Below are 24,622 nucleotides of genomic sequence, written 5' to 3'. Positions count from 1 at the left end.
CAATTAAGAAACATAACCTTTTATCACTGTATGCATTCCTAAGCTTGATTAAAGATTTAAGTCGCATTTGTGTCTTGACTCTGATTGTTAACTGTAATATTTTGTTTGACCAAAGGCCTTAAAGATTGTGAATGATTTCTAAGGTCCAAAACTTCTTCCATGCTCATTCCAAAAGCCAAATTCTTTTGAGGAAGAGTATCTGTGGACACCATACAACGTAGCTCATTGTTCCTATCCGTTAGAGCTCACTAATTCTCACTTATGTTGTAATCATAAGTTTGTTGCATTCAAATGCTTTGTTGTTGGAAAGAATAGTAGTAAGAGGATAACAGGAGGTTCATTCTTGCCTATTTCTTGGGGAAATCTTATTAAAACCAAAATATATGGAAGATATTTAGTCAAAATCCAGTGAATTTTGAATAAAATGTAGCGTCCCATTCAATGGCAACCATATAAACATTACCTACACTATTTATACATTCACCTCACTATCTAGAGAGTCAGTCAGCATGCTGACGATTCCTAAATTTTGGGCAAATAAATGTTTTTTTTTGCTGTTGAAAATATGTACAATATGCATCAAATGGTTATTTATATTCAGAAAAATTCATGAGTGTAACAACAAGAGAAGGCAATGTAGATGTCATGGGAAAAACAAATAAATCTTGACAGTCATTACAGCAATGTTTTTCATCTCCAGCATGTTTAGAGTTTATAGCCCGGCCGACATAAAAAAATAAATGAATACAAAAACTCAGAAATCAAAACGATCTTTACATTTTCCAGTCATAAATACTTTTCTGTATGACAAGGAGACTATTGTACAAACATTTACAATAAGACATAAGGACAGCATCAATGTTCTCTTAAAATTCTGCTTGCTTGGCTATTTCTCGACCAATTCATATGAATTGTCCTTCAGTTGTATACGTTTCTATGGTGGTGGTGTTCACCTTTATCAGCCATCACCATGTGATTGGGCAAATGCTAAAATGTGCCCTTAAATGTGCCTTACACCTTGACGGCCACAAGGGCTTGTTTTCATGCCTTTGTTTGGGCCATGCCTATTAACCTCTAGACCACAATTGACGTGAGAGGTTAGGGGGGTCAACTCCCTAGTCAACACCTGCTAATCTTCAGGCCTTCCAGAAGCGTGAGTCAGAAAAGGCTCCAAAGATAACAAACAGGAGCAGAGTCATTGTTCCCTACCACTGGTTTTCTTTTGTAGCAGGGGACGAGTTTAGGGTGATGTGGCAGCTCTACGTCATTGCCTTGAATATCAGTCATTACATTTATGCTGCAGATTAACTATGGTGCATGTTATCAACCAAACAATCATAGCATCAGGTGCAGGAATGTTGATTATGTTCACACGCCCAGAGCTGAGCTCTGTTTATTGTCATATCAATGAAGTCCTTCCCTAGGCTATACATACATGACATTACATCATCAAAAATAAAATGTCCTCATAATTTCTGGTAAGCCTTCTCTTGGACAGTATTAAAGTCACCATGAAACCTTTTTTTTTTTCTGAAGTTGTGTTTGATTTGTTGGTGCATGTTATTCCAAAGACAAAAAATTTAAGTTCATACATTTTAAAGGAAAGATTACAAAATTGCTCCACCTCCAAAAGATTTGTTTTGGTGTACATCATCAGTGCCCCTTAAATGATAACCACCTGGTGGAATTCTGCTATGACTTCTCTTTTTCATGTTCTAAACAATTCTCAATGACTTGCATTTTTTCTCTCTCTTAAATTTGTCATATTAAGGAAGTATAATGGGTTGTGAATGCCTTATCAAGTTGACTCTAAGTTGTTCCTTTCTAAAAGTCAGAGATTTAAAAGTCATATGTGATCGTTTGTGAATGATGCAGCTGCTCACTTGCACTTCCTGCTCCATTGAGCGGTAGTAATCAGTATGAACAACCTAATCCTGCTTTCTATGGACCCAGACTCAATGCACTCACCCAAACTTTAGCTTATGAGGGTTCACTCAGGGTATTTCACTAAAAACTTGTATAGTGGCTGGCTGCAAATTGATGACAGTCCCTGAAAATGAATGGCAACAAAAGCCAACTGTTATTGTTCAGGTTTCTCTTCAAAGTAGTTATTGCAGGCTTTAGGTTTGGTCTGAGGGTAAGGCTATTTTGTGTGAGTTATTGTCTCTCTTTTTTTTTTTAAACCATAATGACTATATTCTTGTTAATTTAAGATCTGTTGTCTCTATTTATTCAAATGAACTAGCATCTGGATCACAGGGTCAGACATGCAGTGAGTGATCTACCTTTGATTGGCATGTTGCTTTGAGGATTGACAGGCTTGATATTCCAGATGGGTTGCTGTTGCCCAGAGAGGGAGAGCAAGATTTGTAATGTATCCTCCTTCTAGTAATGTACTGACATTAAGATTAAAGTTTAGGAATTCCCCTTTTTCCTCCCATTTAATTTCCTTTCCTACTGTAACTCAAACCTCCCTATAAACTTTGTTTTAAACCTATTGATCTTTGTCTGATCTTCATCTTGGATAATACACCTTTAGTTGTTTAGAGTTGCAAGCCTTTATTCACAGTTGATTGGTTTTCCTAGCTCATTTATTTTTGTCAAGTATTCTGTAAGCTGGCCCTTTCTATCCTTTCTTCAGTGAGAGTCAGGCCCTAAATGATGCATAACCATCACACAGGCCTGGTTTCACAGGATATTCATCTTGAATTTTCATCATGTTCGTACTGATTCTAAAGACTTCCTTCTGAATTCTTCTTTGCACTTTTCATTTTTCTCTCTATCTTTCCCTCTTTGACCTCTCTCTGTTGATTCTGTGGTTGGAGTTTGGACTTGTTTAACCTTCAGACAAAACTGTTTGTTCTAGTCTGCTCACGCTCATCCTTAATGACTTATAAGATTTTTCGTAGGTTTTCAAAGTCTGTTTCACTGTTCTTGTTTCACCCCCAATGAGAAACAAAATATCTGTTGCTACTTCTGTTACATTATGCAATCGTAACCTCTATTCCTCATATAACCTTCCAACGATCTCTCTAGATGAAGGAGAATGCAATCCCATGTTGCATTGCGACAAGATCAGTGAAAAAATTCATTTATGTTCAGTTTTCTTCTAATCAGTATTTGTGTACGTGCCATGTATTTTTACATTTTAAAATAATTTTTGTAAATAGTTTCACCCTTTTAGCTTTGCAACATGTTAACGCCAGACTCTATTCAAATATATTGAGTCACGCTGTCTGAGTCACTGTAATGTAGAGTGTTCCAAATTCGTCAATTATAAGGTTTCATGATAGTTAGAGTACTACTTTTATTCTAAGGCAGCTGCCTGTATGCAGTAGGCAATTCATTTGGAATGGAGAAATAAACTGCAGTGTCTAGTAAACACATGCTGACTATGTGGGTTTTGTCTAAATGAGAGAGGAGGACAGAGAATGACAGATCTAAACATTTATCCCTTCAACTGGGACAGAGCCAATTACAACTAAAGCACCAGACTCAGGATATGCGACAGACAACAGCAATAATATTACATTTCACTTTCCCCATTTACTTCAGTGTCAGATCCTAGCCAGATGACCTATTATACATCCTCTAATGAAGTTACTGTCCTTAGTTTACATCTGCTAATGGAAAAACAAGATATTTTATTACTGGAGAAACAACTTTGGCCTTATTTACATGACCAGTCTCCGTTTATTATAATAGCAGCGGCTAATATCATATCAGAGAATGGCTAATACCTTTGTTTTAGCATTCGACTAGCTATCGCTAACAATCTGACTGGATGATAATTATGTGCCTTGCATGTGATTCACTCATAATCATATGTTTTGACTGTTTTCTGTCATCTTTTTTAGGGTTTGGTAAGCTCGAAGAAGTTGTTGGCCAATGATAGCTTGAGAGTATGTGCTTAACACTAATATAACTAGTGGGCTCTAATTACCCACGCCAACCAAAGGAAGACCAGCTGTGTTTTTGTTAGACACACATTAAGAAGTGTTCTTTTATTTTGGGTAAACTTCTGAAATCCCAATCGTGAGACTGCAGTTAGGCTTCACCTCAGGTATGCGCCTTCAAGCATTACCATGCCGACGAGGAGCTGCATTGCACACGTCGCTGTAAAGGAGCTTGGTCTTCACCTCTCCCTGCATTCTGATTGGATGAGGTAGGTAATACCCAGACACGATTTGAAGGTGACTCATGCTTCTGTGTCTGTTAATGTTGAAACACAATGGGCTCCATACACAGAGGCCCCCGGTGGAGAGGGCCAAGCATGCTTCAACGGTCTCAGCCCAAACCCCTGATTAACTCCGGCCTGAATCTGACAAAGCACATGGAATGCTCTTCGGCTTGCCTGGTATTCAGGTGTATTGTCTGAATTCTTTCTCTGTACTTTGGTGCTAGCTTATACTGACAGTCATGGAGGGGATTTTCACTACATTGTCCTCTGTTTGAATAATGTCTTATAATCCTTTTCAGCAAGATAAATCATTCAAATCAGAGCTTTGAGTGTAGCACAACATGTTTGCCACATGCTAGATTTTTTCAAGGAAAAACACTTTTACAGAGCTCACTCTCTTTACGCATGGTGCACCAGGATCCTACACCAGGTTTAACTAGTTAACCATAGGACTTTAATCTCTGGCTGCTTTAATACTGTAGTAGAAAATTTAATTAAATTGAATCGATTTAAATGTTTGATTTCAGGTAGACCAAAAGAAAGTCATTAGTCCGACTAAAATTTTCTCAGATGATTTCAGTAAATTGAAAATACATTGTACAATTTTGTACCTGGGTCAATCATTCATTTGACGAAAAGTTGGAAATGCGTGGTGCTGTTGTGTTCTGTTTAGCATGCTATACTTTAGTTTGATGACACTTAGAAAATGTCAGATATTTGGTGTATCTGATTGTTGATTTTTCCATTTAAAAAAAAAAGTTGAAATACGTCTCTTTAAAAATTAAGTCGACCAAAAAATCTCAAAAACAGAGCTTTTAGAGATGACGTGCTGCCTTTGGACAGCATGACATATTGAACTTCTGTCCTTCACAGGCTTGTTTTTTTCAAATTAAAAATGTCTACTGTGACTTGTCACTAAAATAAACGCAGCCTCTGTCTGTGAGAAATCAGAGCCCAGCCTGTGCTTTTAGCGCTGAGAAAGGAAAGCTAGTAAAAATTCTTTGGATAATGATGAGTCTGCTTTATGCCTGGAGCAAAGTTCAGTTCCCATCACACCCCACTGCCAGTGACTCTCTCCATTGCTCATACACTCTCTCCTCTGATGTTCTTCAGTCTATGTCTACGCCCTCTCTCTCTCTCCCTCCTACTTTCTCTCTCTTGTAATAACTGTTTAAGCATTGACCTGCATGTTGGAAGTTGCCCTTAATTTTCTGTTTCGGAGCATGTCTGTGCATGTGTTCTGCTTGAGCTGGCGGAGTGGAAACATGAATGTCTCAAAGCGAGCTAACATTACACTGGAGTTCCATTTAATTGTGTACTCCTGGTAAAGATGACACCACTCCCTGCGGAGAGCTTAAAGAAATGCTTTCCAAATGGGTTGTAAGCATTGTGTTTTCTTAATTCGTGGTGTTGATGTTTTTTTGCTCATACTTAACATTAGGGATTTGAAGAAACCATTAAGCCTAAATATTAAACTCTTATGTGTTGTTTATCCTGCACCTGTGGTGCAACGGACCTGAATGAGAAATCAAATAGCTTGTTGAAGAGAGAAGTATTATAACTTTTCTAAGCAATAAGATAATAATCTGCAAGTAGATGATAAAATGGATGAAAAAAATCCCATAGACTTATATTGAACTCCAGCCATAGCTAGAGACTAGGGCTTGAACAGTTTATCGAAATAAAATCGATATTGTGATATGGCTTAGTGTGATCATCAAATAAATCTATACATTGCATGTTTTTGAGTGACTACACTGTTACAAACTATAAAAGTATTTTTAGTACCTATTTAGAATATATTTATATATACATATATATGGCATCAGAGTGATGTCTGATATTTGAATGGCCACATATACAAGGTCATGGCTGTATAAATATTGATGCTTTATATTTCAGGAGCATGCAGATATCCTGTGTTCATGACGTTTGTTAACACTTAGCACTCTGGTCTTATCTTAATTAAATCGGCTGTCTGCATACATTGCCTCAGTCATGATAATCTGACGAACATGTTTCCAGGCAGCTACGTTAGTATCTTGATGAGTGGCCTCTTTCAATAAAACTTTAACTCAGTCTGTCTGCCTACTTTCTCCTGCTCGCGGTCCCTCAAGTGCAGCTATGACAAAAATACCCAGATTGCTTTCCCATTAAATTTTAATGTTGTTATTGTTCCCCTATAACTTGTAGAGTGGCAGCATAACATGATACAGTGTGCTTTGTGGAATAGTGTTTCCTTTTGCTTCAGTTCATATGCTGAAGTGCTCATTAGAGCTACTTTCAGAAATGAACCTGCGGACAAATAGTTTTATGCTATTAAAAAGAGCGTTCAGCAAAAAATGAAACTTCTGCTATCATTTACTCACTCTCATTTCACTTTAAACCTGTATAACTTTATTTCATCTGTGGAACAGTAAAGAAGATATTTCGATACATTTCTCAGTGTTTTTTGTCTGTACACTCTTAGAAAAAAAAAAGGTTTAACTGCTGTCACTCTGGGGCGGTACCCAAAGGTACAAAAGATGAAAGTTACATTAGGACAAATGTGTTTGTGTTCCACAGAATAAAAACATTTTTAAAAACACAAGAGTGAGAAAAAAATATCACATTTATATGACACTCCCCTTTAAAAAACCCTTCCAATAAAAAAGGCTAAATCATCATAACAATATTTATGTAAGATTGTAATGGGTCATAAAAGTACAGTGTCCTAGTTTTTGGTTACCCCACATACCTGGTCCTCAGCTGGTTTTCTCCATTCAATGTTAAACTCCATTTATTAATAGCTTAGTCACAGCTGACCCAGAAGCGGCTCTGCCAAACCCACTGGATCCCATATTTTTTAGCTTTCATTCATGTCCTTTTGAGCAGAACATCTTCTTCAGAACTGTCAGAATATTCCCCTAACCTCTAAATGGAGGTCTAACCCCCTAAGGTGCAACTTCTCAAGCCATTATGCTGGATGAGCTGTATCCGGGCAGCAGGCTATGGACGTGGGAATGCCAGCAGCCATCCTGCAGTAGCTCCACCAGGGTTACTGTTTCAGAAATCTGGGTTCTCGTAGCCTAAGGGAGCCACATTGGTGGTTTTCTCATGAAAAACAAACATTACACTCAATTTTTTTTTTATTTTATTTTTTTTACACTTCTTTTTTTTTACTCTGCCATTTTTATTGCACATTAATGCTTATATTCTTTATTGAAGCCAGTGTCAGGGTGGTACATGTACAAATGAATATTATACGATGACCAGTTCAGACTATGGCAATTACACTAGTACTCTGACATTGGGGGAATATGTATATATATATATGTGTATATATATATATATATATATATATATATATACACACACATATACATATACTTTTTTAACATTTCAATCATACTGTCTGTTTATATCTCATTTTCTTGACTTTATCAGCATATACATATATATACATATATACATATATATATATATATATATCTATACATATATATTATATATATATAAAATAAAAAAATCGGAGATCATTAAAAAACATCTACACAAAACTCAATCCAGAAGATTTGGAAAACATAAAGAAAAAAAAGAATGAACAATGTAAAAAAAAAAAAAAAATATATATATATATATATATATATATATATATATATATATATATATATATATATAATCAGCTAGTACAGCTACTTTGCTAATTTACAGATACATTAATTTAAAAATAATAAATAAATTAATAAAAAAAATTACCAGTAAGGCTAAGTACATCTCATTGATAAGCATCACCAATCAGCTAGTACAGCTACTTTGCTAATTTACAAAGAAGGCCATCTGTGTGTGTGTGTGTGTGTGTGTGTGTGTGTGTGTGTGTGTCAGCAGGTCTGATGGGTTTATGAGGAAATCTCTCCAGTCGGCTCTAATAGGTCACTGCCAGGCTGTTGATAGAGATCAGCATTCCACTCCCTCATTTATATGCAAATTAGGATTGACGTCAGCTGACCGCCTTTGTAAATGTTCTTGTGTTATTTTTAAAAAAAAAGTACATGTGTAAGAGTAGTTGTATGTGTATTAGAAGGTGAAGTTATGATGAACGCCATGATGTTTGCATCTGTACGTTTTGTAGGCGTGTTTGAATTGTTGTTGTAAGGTCTTAGGATTTCTTACTGTCTGTACCATTCATTTATGCTGTGGGAGAGCAGTGCTGTGGAATGCATTAATCACTGATGTCTAATTCTCTCTTTTTCTCTGTCTAAAGCAATGTTTAGGCTGTTTGACTGCCTGTAGAGAGTGAGGGTTTGTGTGGAAAGTGTGGCCCTGCTCTGGCGGTGTTAAACACAAATACAGAGTCACAGGAAGAGAGGGATATTGTGACATTCTTTAATCTCGGTACATCTGTCACTCTGTGATCTAAGCCAAACAATAGGTGTTATTCATATTGAATTACACCCTAATCAAGATGGGCGTTCCACTCTTTTACACACACACACACACACACACACACACACACACACACACACGCACTTGTGGAAATCTTTTTTGGTCCTTTTAAATAGGGATGATAATGATTAATCAGCATTTAAATGCTTTAGATTTTTGTTTGACTAGTCAGTTTGAGTAGAATCAACACACTTGTTGATATTATACAATCACACAAGCTGTGGCGACACATAATGTAGTTATTAGGTTTTGCATATTCAGGTGTTAGAGCATTTCTTTAGAATTAACACTAACAGTTGCATTGGCTGCAGACACAGTGCTAGTGTGGTAAAGTAAATTTTCCTTCAGTCCCCCATATCATCACAGCCGGCAATCATCATTTCATCATTTTGTGTATATTAAATGATAAAAAAAAATAGGGTATGTTTACTATCTTTGCATCTTTGTAAAGATACTAAACATAGCCTAAATGCATTTAAAATACAGTAGGCTGAATTTTTTAAAAGGAAATACAAATACTTGCTTTACCGAAATATATTTACATTATTTTTAACAATATGCAACCTCCACATAATGATTGGAATCTTGCATTTTGCTGTATTTTAAATTTGCTGTATTTTTAAATTTGCTGATTATTTAATTTATTCCTTATTATAAATTAATATTTTATTTAAAAAAGCTCTTCCTTATACCAGTAATCTGTCTGTCACAAAGATTATGCACTGCATATACCCAAAAGAGGAGAGGCTTCAACTGTAAAAGCATTTATGGACATCTTAATTGTAGTACAGACTACAGAGAGAAAACACTCTCTGTTTTTCTGTTTGTTTGTCAGTTATCTTCCAAACACACATTTTTCGCCTTCAGTTGGACAACACCCTTATTCTCAAGTGCTTATTAAAGTCATTGTTTTCTGTGCTGTCCGTTTAAGAACAAAATGAAGACACTTCAATTTCTCTTTTTTTGTTTGTCTTTTATAGACAGTTCTCAGTAGTCTTTGTCTTCTGCTGAAAGAATTTAATGAATATTGATGATAGTTGATATATATTTGATTGATTTTTGGAATTGCAAGCTCTGAATGATTGCGGTGAATTCCTTTAGCAGTTGTTTCTGGTGATATGTGTTTGCAAGTGAAGCAGTTTCAATTATTTATGTCCTTGTATGAGACACACATTTGCTGTTTAGAATGACTGGTTTGACATGTACTACTTCTGAAGAATGAGCTGCTATAATGGATTTTCCCCCTAAATGTATATTACATAGATGAGATTAAAAAGACAATGACGTTATGATTTGCACAGTTTCTTTTCAAACAGCAAAATATAACTATATTTTGACATTTTGAGGACATTGTGGGTGGTGCTTGCATGTGCAAAACTCACCGTCAGAATGCTGCTGTTCTAGAGGCATTGCTTTGTGGTGGTGGAGGGTGTGATATTGACAAAATTATATCTCTATCTATAGAGAGGGGGGGGGGGTTTCAATAACGACAAACAATATCCCTGTGGTACTGGTTTGGGCCCCTCTTGGATAAATATGACACTAAAACCACCAGTAGGTGGCAGCAAGTCCCTGTCTTCATTAGTGACTCATTGAATAATTCGTTCAAATGATTCTCTCACAATGGCTAATTCTTTTAGAAACAAAGCAAGTGACTGTCTTTATGAATGGATCATTGATAACTGACTCAAAGACAGATTCATTCAGGAACTGCTGAACGCCGCAGTGTTGCTTAGAGTGAGACACGCAACTTTTTACAATTTTTTACTACCGAACAAAAAAACAGACACTATTGTCTAAAATCTAAGTTACTCAATATTTACTCATTTGTTAAGCTGCTGTATAAAATCTGCATCACATTCATGCTAATGCGCTGATATTCAGGAAAATGGCAGTCTTGCTTGTTTGATATTGCTCAACAGTATCATATCTTATACATAAATATTTATATATATAAACCCCTAAATGGTTATCTGCTTTCATAACTTTAATTATTGGGGTATTCTAATAGGCTTCATCATGCATTGAATGCTTTTGGACTCTCAAGACGTGTTTTTGCTTGTTTTTTGAAGGACATACTCGATAAAGTCAGCTTGGCATAGCGTTAAAACAACAACTACAATATTATCGTAGATGATAAATATCACATACCCCTACTGTGTGGTTGTTAAGGTATTCAATGTTGTTTCTTGATTATTGCTTGTAGTGATTCAACAAAAATTTCAGCAACCGAAAATAATAATAGAATTGATTTAAAATATGAAATCGCTTTGGACGGCTAAAATATTGACCAAAACATTTAATAAGTGCTTCTAATTCTAAATGATCCTCTCAAACTAAGATGTGTTTTTTTTCTTCTTGTTTTATCATCTGACAGGTGAAAATTGTAAGCCCAATTGTTTTAAAATTAAAGGCACACCTCTCTTAAGGTGTTAAAAGCTTAAGGTGAATTAATATTGAACTAGAATTGTTCATTTAACTAAGCCCAAGAATGAGCATTAGGAAACTTCTTGGCAAACAGAACTAAATTGCTGTTGAACATGGTTTAGGGAATGTATTTTGTAGAATGTTTTTGAAATGACATCGCTTTAAAAATTCACGATTATCAACAAGTCAAAGTGATTACCACAGACACATAGAACAAATGCTCTTTTAGTCATCTAGCATTTTTTGGTTTGTTTACTGCTGCGAGTAGGAGGATGGTGTAATTCTTTCAGTTTGTCAAGGTTTGTTTACTGCGTTTTTTGAGGACGTGTTTGACCTGAGGCTACAAGTGGCCATTTAATTGCGCAAAACAGTTTTTGTAGGTTTTTTTTCTTTTCGTCTTCTTTTAGTGGATGAAAAAGAAGGCTCACACAATAGTACAGAATTGCAGTCATGCAGAATGAATTTAAAGGCTTACTTTCTGCTCATTGATTTGCTTTGCTCCTTTCTCCGGTTTGGAGGAAAATAAATGTGTTTTTGGCTCTTTCTTTGAAAAATCGTTCAATCTAATGTTGATTCTTATAGACGAAAAGAGAGAAGCTTTATCAAAAAGACAAATGGTACAACGAATCTTGGTGGGACCGAGAAACTCATTTGTTGTTGTCTCTTGTGTTTAGACCACGCTCGCGGTGCCAGATTGAAGCATTTTAGAAATCTCCACTGGCATAATTAAAAGAAATTCACCATTGTGCACATCAAGGGTTTTTCATGCCTCACTGACACACCTCATGTCGGAATATTGTCTCTTTGATTCACATCCAAACATATGCTCAGAGAGTCGCATCACTCTCCCAGCAGAATTCGAGCTTCCAAACCAGTGAAAGAAAGTTATGCAATATTCATAAACGTTTGTGGCGGTCACAGTCTCCTCACTTCACCCCACACTCTGTTTACCCATCATCCTCCTCTTCTTTTGCCGCCCCACTCGATAGGTGGTGGTGACGCACAGACTGTTTTGTCAGAGCCATATCACAGCTGCCAGCGTGCTTATGTTTCTCAAGACAACCCACATCTGGTTTCAAAAGTTTTCGATGTTGTATTTCCTGGGAATTAACAGTTTAATACTTAAGTTTTTCATCACCAGATATGAAATTTATTGGATTTTAACTTTCTAATGTTGTAATTTGAAGACACTGTAAGAATTTAAACAGGATTTGGACGTCTGGTGTTTTGCAGTTGTTTGTGATTCTTGAAAAAAGAGAAAAACTGTGGCACTCATCAGCCAGCCAGTGACTGATGATTTCAATAAAGACGGGCATTCAATTTACTTTGTCACTGAAATGATTTGGGATTCTGTTATTAATTACGCATATTTATGCGCCTCGTTCAGACTATTTATATGTCTGTGCATGTACACAAACCTCACAGGGTGAACGAAGGGAGCGTTTAAAGCTTTGATCTGGGAGTAATGTGTTTCATGAGCTTTAAAGCGTCACTGCAAGGGGATTCTGCCTTTCTGAATTCTCTCCCTTTAAGCAAATAGGTTTAAAGCCATCAAATAGCTTTTAATATCTGCAGAGTAATGTGAATTTAATAAGGCGCTGTTATTCTCTAACAAGCTGAAGAGATTAACCAGTTTTGAACAGCTTTTTCCCTGCCATTGACGAGTTATCTAGTCATTTAGAAGACAACACTTTCCCGCCATTGACAAGTTTTTACGGCTTTTCGTGATTTCACTGTTATACACTCAGGGGCGCTATTACATATCCTCTGAATGAGTACAAAACCTCCCGAACAAAAAGACATGTGAATGGGACAGAAAAACTAGCGATCTGTTATGTAAACAGATGCATATGAGAAATAATGCGATCATCAGCAATAGACAGCATATAAATGAAAACTGCATTATGTTATGGAGTAAAATGATAATCTATGAAGTGTTATATGACTGGGCAAGCTTTGGAAGTGTTGAACGAAACAATTTACTGGATTTATTCTGGCGGTGGCTCGCAACTTTTTTTCGAAAAATGCTGGCGGGAAAAGAGTTAAATACTAATCGGTTTCTTAGCTACCTGCTCATCTGCCTCTAGTATTGAATCCTGTCTTACAAATTTATTTAGTTAATGAAGTGAGGTTGCATGGCGTGAATCAAAGCACTCTCTGTCTCTTGATTTGCCACTTATCATTTCATCTCTTAGAGGTTGTTATACCGTGCTGCTCCTGCGGCTCATTACAACTCTCAGTGGGGCTACCGTGTAGGGTTCGGCGACGACCCAGCTGCCTTGAAACAGCCTTCTGAATCACTCTTTTGTGTTTGTTTTGATTTACAATTAAACTATTATACCAAGGACACTTATTATACACAAGTAACAAGCACTGGAGTGCTAGTAGAAGGACAAAACCAGTTCACAGCCGGTTTAAAGTTTAAAGTCACTAGTCAGATCTGTTTTATAACTGTTTCATTTGGACCTCAGGTTAAAAATCTTTTTCTGATTGATGTGGTTCAGTTGCCCTCAAGAAGGTTGCATAATCTCTACCTACACAGATCCATACTTGTGTTGCGCAGTGTGTCTGGAAGTGGCACATCTATAGCGTACAGTAGATTTCTCAACCGTATTTCCCTTGTGTCCACACTTGAGATTGATTTGAGTGTTAACAGGACAGTAGAGCAAAGGTACAGCTTTCCCTACTGAACATCTACAGAGGGACGTGACCACATTACTGGTTTTGTCCCCACCACTTTATGGACTAGCTTGTGGCAAGGATGCATCTAATGCAGAAAAATCATGTCAAATTGCTGAAAAGTTTTTTTGTTTTTTTAGGCCATTACAATTTGACATCTTCAATTTTGAAAATCGTTAGTTTAATCAGCCTACTGAGAGCTAGCTTCATGAATGTTTCATTGCCTAGAGAAAGTAGGACACATCCACAGTGTACAAAAAAAACGAAAATATCCTCTTTGCTTTTTGTTGTCAGTAGGTGTTTGGGTATTACTGCAGAATGCTTTTAGCTTGGTGGTTGTGGCTCAGCCTGGAAACCCAAAACCCTCTGATTATCATCTCTCCATAACTGTACATCAATTTCTTGTAGAAATCAGCAAAGCTAATTTGTTTTCCAGATAAAAATTGTCTGGATATTGTGTTCCTGTGAGGTCTCAGGGTGGTTTTTGCTGTTTTTCTCATTTCTGCACTTCAGTTTAGAACTCCATGAGAGGTCAATGCCGTACAGACGGTTTCGGAGCGACTTGCCAGCGGTTCTGCAATAACAGGCCTCAAAACCCCAAAACACACATGCTCCCATTGGCGTTCCCCCAGTCCCACCGCCACGGTCTGATGTCTGCAGAGCGGTCGTAGACTACGCAGTTTGGCTGCTCTCCTCAGCCCACCATTGTCCCAGCAAGTAGTTGACACAGATGTAATCTCTCCAGCAAACTATCATGTCTGGTGGCCGGTGGATGAAACGTGATACATTTTAGTAGCCTCTTCTGCTCCTCTCTGCCAACTAGTCCACGACAAGCACATGAAGAGCTAAAGCAAACCCTCAGAATGGGAAGCTGTCATTGTTGGTGATGTGACATGCGCCCCTCTGCTTCCCGAAGGAGCTTTATGTCACCATGCTGCCCTTGGGCCTGTAATCCATCAAATCCCAAAGTGGAACTGAGTTCTGCTCTGTTCTCCTTACATTAGCTAGCTTGAAGGAATTTGAGGCTTTGGGTCGCTTCTTAAATAAATAAACATATCTTTGAGCTTAAGAAGCTAATCTGGCTTCTTGGATTGAAAGCTCTTTGTTTTCTCTCTGCTGTATGTCCCTGGATTCTCAGCTTCTGTTATTCTTTCGATTCTGGAAGTCCAGAGGAAATGACTGTCAATCACAGTGACAGAACCCTCAACAATGGCAGTACTGTGCACAACATACGGACTTGTGAGCATTGTCCAAGAGACATGACCAAAAGCACCGCTTTAAAAAAGTGCACTGTCAGAAATAAATAATACTTTTGAAAAATATATCAACAACAGTAGATTTAGTTGAATTTTGTAGATTTAGTAGTGATTTTGTTGATAATATTATTTAGACAATATTTTGTAGGGTGGTTATTTCACGACAGTGAAAGAAATGGATTAAATTAATGTTTTTTTTTTTAAAACAACATAATATTAAAAAAATAAAATAAAATGATGCTTTGAAAATGGACAACACTTCTGTTCTGGATTTGTTTGGATAATTTTGTTATATTCAAAACAGTTCAACAAACAAGAAGTTAATATTAAGTGAGACTATTTTCAACATTGTCTGTTTTTGCTCTTTTGAATAATATCAGTATCACATTTGCAGTCATGCCGATTAACAGGAAAACAGCACACTGCGAGAAATGTGCAGTGTTTTTTTTAATAATTAAGATAATAAATTAACAAAATTACAAAATAATATATAATGCTAAAAAAACAAAAAAAATAAAATTTTAAAGAACAAACAGAATGCATAAAGTTTATTTTTTGCAAAACAGAAATCTGCAGTCAGTCCGACAGACTGAATCGATTTCTCTTTATCGGTACACTGCACTTTTAATAACTCCTTTTATTACTATCAAGCATGTCATACTTTGTCATTGATCCATGTTTCTTAATCACTCTGAAGTGTTAATAACTCTACTGCTCACTGAAAGTTGTGTGGATATAAGTTACGTAGCCTGATATAAATGAAATCTCTGTCGATTTGACACTTATCGTCATACCACTCAGCCATATAAAACTTTTAAATAACTTTTGCTAACTTTATTTAGCTTTTGTCCAGCGGACGTCTATCTCACACATCGTTAACTTCTTGCGTTTCATTCCACAGACAGGTCCATATGGTGCAGATGTTTGCTGTCTAGTCAATGGTACAATTTCTTTTGTCATCCGTGTTTTATTACAAGGACTACAGAACAATTTGGCACATGAAAATAGTTCCAATGACCTTGATTGAAGTAAAATAAGGTTTCTGTTTATTGGTTCATTCTGAATTCTTTTTCTTGAAAATCAAAAATGGAATCTCAGTCTTTCAGTTCAGAAATGTAAAAGGGACTTGAGGTGAATCAAAGTCAAATTTTATGTTTTTTAAAAACCAAGAACATTGGAAGTCATTTATCCTGGGGTTTCAAGTTACATAACAAAATTTGATGGCAGCCTTCTGTTGTTCAGAAGTAATAAAATGCTCTGTACTGGAATATATTAATGTCATACTTCAGAACAGGATGTCTCTGTTTGTTGCCAGAGGAATCTGTCTGCTGCTTTAACACCTTGTCTGCCCAGTTAGAAGCTGATTTATGCTCTGAAATTGTTTCTGATTTGAAAAGTCCTCCCTGGAGCATAAAACAAAGGGTGGCTGACGATTCTCTCTGCTTCAACATTCATCCACTTTAAAACAGCGCAGCTACAAAAATATTTAAAAATTGAGATTTATTTTTTGCATACCTCTCACTACAACTTTTTGGACATAATTTGCATAGAAATGGTCAAATATCCCATGAATCCTTTGTGAGCATGAGAGAGTGTTGTCTATGTGCAGCATTTTATAATGTCATGGAGTTATGTAGTGGCAAAGTGAGCTTTGTAAGGTTGAAAGCCGGACACTCTAACTCAACATTACTGCTGCTCCCAGTGTGAGATAACCATTCATTCTCACACAGTAACCGACCGCAGCATCACAGGGTTTCTGTGACTCTTTTGATAGCTCTATGAAACCCGAATAGTCCCAGCACTGAGCTTGTCTGAATACACCCGCGTTCCACAGCCAAGAAACCCAGCACCAGAGGCCAAGAAACCTGCGAGCGTTTCACAAAGAGCCGGGCCTGAATGTGATTGGCTCCTGAAATGGATGGCTCTTTCTGTGAGATAAACCCAGTCAAAGCAAACGTGAACAGATGGTTTTCCATTCCTTAAGCATTGTAGGGTCTTACTGGCTTGGGAGTCCCTGCCAAGACATCTCTACCTCATTGTTGGGCCTTTGTCATCGGGAGCCACTACTGCCACAATGACCTTCTGTTCTGCTTGATGGGTTGGGATTTTCTCTGGATTTCAGGAGAACAGTAAAGCCAAGACCAAGAACACAACAAGCAACTCGGCAGGCTAAATGAGAAACACTTGTTTTTGCCATCAGTGTTATTGTGTAGCTCGATGAGCATTTAGCAGGGTGGGTCAGCTTGACATTAGATCCCATTTAGGAAGTGTCTGAAAACTTGCTCCCTTGCTGGGAAGTCAGTCAGTGAGGACTTTATTATTAAGGATTAGGACTACTAAACACTCATGTATGTATTTAAGATGTATAGAAAACATATTTGGTTACACCACATGACATGGTGTCATGAAACCAACTGAAACTAACATAAATACAAAGAGAGAGGAGTGCTCCGTTGCTCCGCAGAGAAAGAAGTTAACTCTTCCAGCTATCAGTAGCCCATTAAATCACTGTGTTACATGTTCACCCGTCCCATCGCTATATGTGCTCCCACTTACCAGGTCACTGTTGGACCATGAGTCAGCAGTTCTCTAAACCTGCAGAGTGTCAGGCTCATTAGACTCAAAAAAAGAACAAACCAAGTGAAGGAATAGGAAAAGATTTCCAAAAAAGGGAGGGTGATCTCTGAATGTGTGTGCTTATGGAAGAAGAACATGCTGCTGTGCTCCATGTGAAGCAGAACTACTGGCAGCTACTGAAACCAGAAGAGCAAGCCTGTTCAGAACCATAACAACAGTGACAAAGCAGTATTTCCCATCTAAGTGGTTAAACGAAGATAATAGATCATGGTGATTGACTAAACAGCAGTTGTGCTTCCTGCTGCTAACATAAACCCTGCACAGCTTGTCCACGATTAGCATTAATGTTCATTTGTTCAGTGCCTTCAAGAATGATTACTATATCGTTGGAATGATTTCAGAACAATTTTTTTTTTCAGTTGATGATGGATAAAACATTGACATCCAATCAGAATCCACCCGACCTTAAAGAGCTTGAGCATTTGAAGTGGAAGATGTCTAAACTGCAGCACACACTTACAATAAACAACGTTATTGTCCATTCGTGTAGACGCCCATATATATCTCTCTATAGTTATTTTTCTTGGAGTAAACGGGCCTTAATGCTAATTTTAAAACCTCTATCAACACACTCTCATTGCAATTAGAAAATATTCTACACTAAAATAAAATCCCTAATAAAAGTAAATGGTAAAGTTCAGCGATATTAATCCGAATATAACCGCGATTTTAATCGCATCCAAAATAAAATATTTAATTAAAATATTAATTATATGAATATAAATATAGACATTTAAATACAAAAAAAAAATTTCAAAATATTAAAAAATTAAAATATTAATTATATGAATATAAATATAGACATTTAAATACATGATAATATTTTCAAAATATATACTGTGTGTGTGTGTGTGTGTTTGTGTGTGTGTGTGTATGTGTATATATATACACACACACACACATACATATATACATATCCCAAATCTTTTGACAGCACCAGTTTGGGGTGGACCTTCAAAAACTTTTATTTTGTATCCGATTAATCGTGATTAATCTTTTGACAGCACCAGTTTGGGGTGGACATTCTTTTCAAAAACATTTCTAAAAAAGCTTTTGAGGTGGTCTCTCATACTACCTTAAGTCACACATTTTGGAGACTGAATGCTGTTGATGCCACTATTCTGTTTGTAGTGGCTCAACACTCACCTCCCTAGTCAAATATAGGTGGAAGTAGTCTCACTGTGTTTACCCCTGCATCAGGAGAACACGTGTCTGGATAAACGTTGAGAGATAAGCAGCCTCATCTGATCAGTAGCTCCTTCAAGGGTTATTTAACACCAAATGCCCTCTTAGCCCTCGAGGAGGAACCACAAATTGCTGATTAAGAATGAACTCTGCTTGACTAGAACCCTTAAACCTGTAGAAGGGTGCTGTAGGGAGTCTGCAATGATATTTATGGCTTCATGTGGTTGTGAAGACTCCTACATCATATTAACAAGCATTTGGGCTGTGTTTTTTTCAAGCAGCTGTTTATCCTTGATTGTAAACAAATGTGATATGTAGATGTAAACGCATACAAAATGGTTTTTAGGTCACTGTGGAATATTCTGCTGCTTATCTCAAGTTCACTTCAGAGCCCTGGTTGTTTCTTCATCCATATAATATGCATCTTCTGCGTGACAAATATAGCAAAACATCAAGCAGCCATCAGGCGTGAGGAATTGGAGGCATGTAATTAGCCAATTCTCCATATGACTGGAAAATTACAGAGTGGAGCTTGTGATCAGCAAATTTCATGCATTCATAATATTTTGCATTGTTTTTATTGGGTGCTACAAAGCGGTTTTCTGACTGTCAGTCCACAAAGAATACACAAGGTCAGTATCAGAGTGCTGATGTTAAAAGATGTTAAAGCCTTAAAGACCAGATTTAAAGTCATCATTAACTTAATCAAATGTAGTTCCAGATCTGTATGACTGACTTCTAAGCAACATAAATGGAGGTATGTAGCAGATTGTCCAAGCTGCTTTTTTTCTCCATATAATGAAAGTGGATGGGGACTAGGGACAGTTGTGGTCACTATTGGCTTTAATTTTGTTTAAAAGAGCAGCTTGGACATTCCTATATAAAAACATGTTCCCCTATAACACTCACATCTCTATAAAAAAATAATCCAAAAAAAAGTACTGTGTTTATAAAGCAAAGGACACTAAATAATGTTACAAAAATAACCTTTTCCATGAGTCACGACGTGCTTTGAATCAGATTGTACAAACATTTATGCGAGTTTGGCATGCTATATGTTTTTCATTAAAAAGTAGAGTCACAGTGATAAAATCAGATTACTTATTGTCTCCTTTTGAGTGATTTAAGTAGAATTTAGCTTACCACAGCCATGCAAAGTTTTGCTGCAAGATAGAGTCTTGAAATTCAGTTCAGGCTTTCAAATAATTGCATCAGTCTGTGGATGGCTGTTGAATAAAATGTCCACTCTTTGACCAGCTGACCAGGCAGCAGAGAGAATTGTAACCTTGAGATAATGATTTTTTTGTTTGTTTTTATGGAGCCAATATCACCTCAATGAACGCTCCATTTACAGGACTAATAATAACAATACTTTTGAAATAAATCAACATTACTTTGATGGCAAAAATATTCCTATATATCAACTGCTCTGTCAGAGATTTCTATAGTCTGTAGCCTGACAGTGTAAACCATTGTTATATGTTTTTACTATCAAACAGATTGAAAATGGTATGTTTTGGTGCAATTGATAATCATTTTAATATTTGGAAGTCCTGATTTTGAGATACCACCTGTATCTACCAATCTTTCCTTAATCCCTTAAAGGGTTAGTTCACCCCGGAATTACTGGGCTACTCCTTGTTGATCCAAACCTTTGTTTTGAAGAATATTTTGAAGTTAATTGGGTCCAAAACAACATTGGACCCCTCTGATTTTCATTGTATGGACAATGGAAAAAAAAGAAATTAACTAAAAAAGAAAATTAAAAGTAAAAATTGCTTTTAAAAGAAAAGTAAATTTTATATATTGTAAATTATATAAACATGTATATTGGCCTGTAAATGAAATGGATTTGTGATTTCATAACACATAGTAAACGTAGAGGTGGCTGGACTGAGCTGAAGTCATAAATAACTTTACAGGCTGCAAATCTGCACACAGTTCCCTCAGACACAAGATTTATAGAGCAACCAGGAAAGGCCTCAGTGGTTTGCTGGAAGTATGTTGTATGAGAAAGAAGGCTACCTTTTTAGGAGAGACGGTGCAAAGCTGTGAATGCTTTCTAAGCTCTCACAAACATTCCTTCAAAACCTCATAATACACCCTGCGGACCATCGTGGTTTCACTAAAAGCAAGTCTCCTGGAACGTTTGAAAACAGCTCGCCGGCTCTCTCAGACCTGGCACAGACCAAGCAGTGGATTAAGTCTGATGTCCTGACTGTCCTCCTCCTCTTGTTTTTATTATTTTTATGTCTGACTGATGCCGTGTGGGTCTGGCTTAAGCATGCTTGAATCGCTGTTGGGGACGTTTAGATTGACAGAGCTTACTCTATCTGAGAACATACTGTGGTTTGGCCACACACACGTCATGAGGTGAAGGTACGTCTTTGTGGTGACTTGTTTAAACAAAATGTTTTTGCAGACACTGATGGAGAACGAGGACTATTTCAGTCTTTCTACTTTTAAATTCTTCTTTAATTTAATGTGCTTCCTGCTGTTTCTTTGTAATTTTTAGTTGAATTATATTTACTAGCAATTAGTGAGGAAAAATAGTTTCATAGGTTTTTCTTTAACGTATGTCCCCATTATTGTTCAGTGTATTACTTTAAATGTAATTTAAATATGATTATCTAACACACATAGGCTACTTCTAAAAGTGGTTGCCTTGTTGCTGTATAAATCAATAACTTATCCTCTAGCAGCATAACGGTCTAATTGATTTACAATGAAAGAAAGAGAACTTTGGTGATAACCAAGCAAATATTTAAACACCATAATATTTATTTCTTGCTTGAAATTAAGGGAAAAATGAGTGGCAGGTGCATCTTTCAGACTCCGTTGACCTTCATCTCAACTCTCACAGAATCCCACATGCAGAATAGAGGGATGTCATAAGCAGTGAAAGATACATTTGTGCTGCCTTCCAAAACAATCTGACTAAACCATATCATTACAAAAAATATGAAACTATCACTTTATTCAGATGTGCATTGCTGCCTTCCTTCCTCCGTATGCTCCCTGTGGTGGCAGCATTTTTCAGCTTTCAGAAGCAGACTGGATTAATGTTAAAATCTCACCTAGTGCAAACTGGAGCAAAAGTCCCCAGTCTAAATCTTTCTCTTCATTCTCTGTTTTGAAATGAAATTGAAAAAAAATAAGATTTATTTCTTTGGGGAATAGAAAACAGGCAATGATATGTTTTTGTGTGTATAAAGGTAAAAATATGCAGAGTTGAGCCGAGCATGATGGCTGGGCTGTCAGAAAATGGTTTATGATTATATTTAATAATAACCAGAGAATGCCTTCCTCTGATTCTGCCAGCTGGTTGTGTGTGTGCATACATAATTTTGAGCAGGCTAAACCGTAAATATGTGTTCACCAGGTGAGGTTAATCTCTTGGCCAGTGCAGGATAGAGATGGGCAAGGATGCCATCATAAATCTCATGCAAATACTTGCACAACATTTGCAGGTGGATCTTTCTGCCTCAGTAAGCAGCATTTTAAGGGTGCTTAAAGGGTTGGAGTCAGTAAGATTTTTTTTTTCTTTTGTAAGTAATTAATACTTTTTATTTAGCAAATATTAAATTGATCAAAAGTGACAGTAAAAGCATTTGGAGTTTTACAAAGATTTCATTTATTTCAAATAGCCTAAATGCTGTTTTTGAACTTTCTGTTCATCAAAGATTCCTGAAAAACAACATTGACAATACATAAATGTTTCTTGAGTACCAAATCATCATATTAGAGTGATAGAATGCATCCCAGCATGTACGTTTTTCATACTATACTCCATTTGATAATCATCTTTGTCCAATGTCTGCACTATTTCTTGCCTGAAGTTATGACCGATTTGTGGATATCTCATAACCCCCTCATACAAGCACTTGTTAACACTGTCATCCATTGGTGTTGAGGTCTCCAGTAGATTGTTGTTTTTGCTTCTCTTCCTTTTAATCTTGGGATTCTGGGTTAAGTCATTATGTCACTCCAGGAGACTGTGGGTTTGTGATGATTAAAGGACAGTTGACTGCATCAAGCACACACTTGCGCACACACTCTTCACCTTCCATGGCTGTAATACATCATCCTAATGAACCTGTGTAGCCAGGGCATGCAGTACTTGATTAATCCACAGTCATTAAATCCAGTCTGCCGAAGACATCAGGAGGGAAGAGCATCCAGAGCCCCTCAGCTCAACTCTCCATTAATCGACTGCATAACTGGCCTGAATACAACACCAGTCAAAACACACAAACACAAACTTTGTTCCCACAGAATTTCAAAACTGAACCATCATGTGTTAAACAAAAGTGGCTGAAATAACACACAAGAGTAGAGTATAATAGGCAAGTTATAAAAATAGTTCTTGTTCTGGATACTGGTTGCCCATTACTGTGTTGCAGCCAAGATAAAGTACACAAGATAAGTCATCGTTATTTTTAGATAGTTTTCCCATTAGAGAGATATTGTACATTTTAAATATGTATATTTTCTAAATGTTAATTGTATATATGAACCATGTTAGATTTAAATTTAAGAAAATAAAATTTTAATGAAAATGTCATTATTATACTATCAATAATAATAATAATTGCATTATTTTTTATTATAAAGATTTTAAAAAAGTACTTAAAGATATAATTTAAAAAAATGTTTTATAAGGAAGTAAAGCACATTCTCATATTTTTATCTCTTATTTTTGAGACATTAGTAATGTACAAGATATTTTAATACATTTGAGGGAATATGCCATATGCATAATGTTTCAGGTAGTTCAGCTTGACTGTTGAAAAACAACAACAGAACAACAACAAAGTTTAAAGTTAAGACTGTGGGATAGGCTGGAGTCTTGTTGGAAGACATCACACATTCCTTCTTCCAGGAAAGGGGTATTAACATGATAGATTGTTGATCTTGTTTTTTTCTTTTCACTGGCTAGATGCAAAATTTCCATCCCGCGCACAAAGCAGAGGATGAGTATAAGTATTTATAAGTAAAGCCCCTCTCCCTCATGGCAAACACGAGGAGGTTAAAGGTGTGATCATTTAACCTGGTTTACTTAAAGGAATTTGCAACCTTTATTTTCTCTATTTTTTCAATACTTGGTCTCCAGACCCTCTTCTGTGAAGCCACAGACCCTCATTATCCCTGTTCAGCCTCATACATTTTTACATATTTAATATATTTATGTAATTTCATTTTAAATTGCATAATTTATTTTTTTAATTTATTGATTTTGTATTTAATATCTTGTTCAAATAAGACGTCAACACGCCACATCAGGAGTCAGAAGTTTGCTGTGATACCTGTATGAAAACATGTAAATGGAATTTTCATCAGGCACACACATATATATATATATATATATATATATATATATATATATATATATATATATATATATATATAATATATTTTTTTTTTTTTTTTTTTTTAATGAGAAAAGAAAAGAATGTATTTCTCCTGATATGACGTCTTTCCACACCTCCTAAGTGATAATAAAACTCCATAAACTGGAATAGAAGTTTCAAGCCAAACCGATTATCTTTATACACATTTAATGTTAATAAGTCTATTTGCTTTTTAGTGTTTTCAAAAGGTCACCTAATGGGAGCCTGTTTCTCTTCATATGTCTGTACAATAATGGCTTCCTTTGAAAATGTCTTAATAGTCATTTACTGTTGTGACAGTAATTTACCCTCAAGTTTATCAGCTGTCTTAAGTGACATAAATGATTGTCATTAGAATGTCTCAATTTGACTAACGGGCAGCGGAGTGCAGAAGTGACCTCTTTAAGAGTGCAGCAGGGGCTTATGAACTGTTTACTGATCCC

At 36.4% G+C, this 24,622-nt stretch overlaps 1 protein-coding gene across 1 annotated transcript in view; it reads left to right on the top strand.

Annotated features, from left to right (window-relative positions):
* LOC109051470 (PRKC apoptosis WT1 regulator protein-like) overlaps positions 1 to 24,622 on the top strand; it is a 53,492-nt gene that overhangs the window by 7,941 nt on the left and 20,929 nt on the right. The gene's annotated exons all lie outside the window — the stretch shown is intronic.

The sequence above is a fragment of the Cyprinus carpio genome, chromosome A4, assembly GCF_018340385.1.
Source record: "Cyprinus carpio isolate SPL01 chromosome A4, ASM1834038v1, whole genome shotgun sequence".
Taxonomy (NCBI): Eukaryota; Metazoa; Chordata; class Actinopteri; order Cypriniformes; family Cyprinidae; genus Cyprinus; species Cyprinus carpio.
Note: the sequence above shows the minus strand (reverse complement) of the source record. Positions and strands in the feature narration are given on the sequence as shown.